This window comes from Magallana gigas, chromosome 3, assembly GCF_963853765.1.
Source record: "Magallana gigas chromosome 3, xbMagGiga1.1, whole genome shotgun sequence".
NCBI lineage: Eukaryota > Metazoa > Mollusca > Bivalvia > Ostreida > Ostreidae > Magallana > Magallana gigas.
Genome location: NC_088855.1, coordinates 4151316 through 4153314, shown reverse-complemented (window position 1 = coordinate 4153314; position 1999 = coordinate 4151316). Strand labels below are relative to the sequence as shown.

General features: G+C 31.8%; 1 long non-coding RNA gene across 1 annotated transcript; it reads right to left on the bottom strand.

The window, feature by feature from the left end:
* Positions 1-229: 229 nt before the first annotated feature.
* LOC136273390 (uncharacterized) lies at positions 230-1049 on the bottom strand. Its single transcript, XR_010711598.1, has 3 exons — positions 896-1049; positions 661-811; positions 230-337 (listed from the first exon to the last, which is right to left on the bottom strand). It is a non-coding gene; the product is annotated as an uncharacterized lncRNA (long non-coding RNA).
* Between the last annotated feature and the right edge of the window lie 950 nt (positions 1050-1999).

Below are 1999 nucleotides of genomic sequence, written 5' to 3'. Positions count from 1 at the left end.
GGTTGAATTCTCATCAGATTACAATACCAAGGTTACTTTTGTGCCATGACAAATCAAATCATTTACTGCATAGTGCCTTCAGGTTTATATTTTCTTTCCCTCATATTTTTCATTCCATGAATTGTTTTTTTAAACAAACATGTTTAAATGTTGGAGAAATATGCTTCAAAACGACGTAGTTTCTTGGTTGGTGGCAAAGGATACATTCTTTAGACAAAATAAAATTCAATTGTGTTTCATGCTAAGATATTACTTTATTCTTTCATGATATATTGTTAACACTTCAGCGATAGTAATTCAGCTTTGAAGAGCTCCTCTTTTGAAATTCTTTGGTTCCCTTGAAGAAAAAAAAAAGTAAATCACACTTTAATTTTCAACATAGTATTTTTGAGCCAAGGTTAACGAAGACACAAAAATGGCACTGTGAGCAAATTGCAGTTATGCCACGACAGTTTCTTGAAATGCTTACATAAAACTAAAAAGAAAATTTATCAAAAAGATGCATAGAATTCATCACTTCGAATTTTATAATTGGGACTTGTTTTAAAAGTTGACAATTCAATTAGCGCAACATCGGCCCCTTCAAATGAAAATGTGCTATTTTTCAAATTTTCAATGTATGAAATTATAGTTAAAGAAGTCATAGTTGTGTTTGCATACCATCAGTATCAGTGGCTTGGAAGGCTAAAGCCATGTCTCCTTTCTCGACAACTGAGTATGCAGTAGAAGAAAACTCTTCCATATCAACATGGCCGTCTCCGTTTTTGTCCCAATCAGCAAAGTCACAGGGCAGAGAGACAGTTCCCAAAACCTAATATTAAACGGTTATGAAGATGTAAAATCGACAGACGGTCCTAAAATTCGATCATATGGATAAATTTAAAAGAGTACTTGCTTGTCTTTTCTTTCTGCCACAGACGCGTTTGCACGCATAGTGACAAACGGGTTTACACCAATCGCAAAGTTTCTTACAATGGTATGGACAGACTGTTCTACACAGTGTATCTATGGTTCTTCTCCATCTATATCTTGATCCCCAAGCTTCGGAGCCGTCAATCAAAAACCATGTGAATACAAGGAGTAAAACTGAAAGCCTCATCTAAAGGAAACAGAAATACAATGATTCAAATCATTAACTATTTTGTCGGTCTTAAAAAGTAACTTAACTATCCTTGAATTAATAAAAAAAAAATGCAAGCTCTTCTTTCAACTGTAATAAACAGTTTTGGAGTGATTTTATTTCAAAATGTTAATTTTATAATTTCGGCTAGCAGCTTACCTTTTAGTTAGCAAACACCAATGAAAAGTGTACTGTTCAATATTATATATATATATATATATATATATATATATATATATATATATATATATATATATATCTGTATATGCAAAAATCAAAATTGTCCTTGAACATGTGTTGCTGTTGATGTTTAAATTGCATGTTTTAAGATTGTTTGCTATAAGGTTACGGCGTTTATTTAATTTTATGCACGGTAACAAATAATCAACGGACATTAAGTACTAAATTTCTCTTTTCTGTAACATTTGCTTTTGAAAGAAAATAGGTTTTAACTTGTTTTTTCATCTGCCAGTACAATAGTCAACATACCTTTTTAAGTTCGTTTTTTAACTGCTTTTTTAACAAGACACTTACATAAGTTAATATAAATAATAAAATGCTTTCGTTGATGATTCATGTGGAATATGAAGGCGGCGACATTGCAGTAAAAAATTTATTTTTTCTTCAATAACCAGTTATTGCTGTATTAACCTCTTAAATTGATTATTTTATTTTCACATTAGTGAATCTTGGGTAAAAAACCATCAATTTGCATCCAAAGACACTTGTCAATCTTAAATTAGAGTTTAAAAGTTTTTATCCTCCTACAATACTACTTATTAGGTTTGTTACTGACTTTTTTACAGAAATTTGTGGGGTCGGTAAAGTCCATAGAAGGCGAGGCGGGCGGATCCGATCCTTCTATGGACTTTACCGACC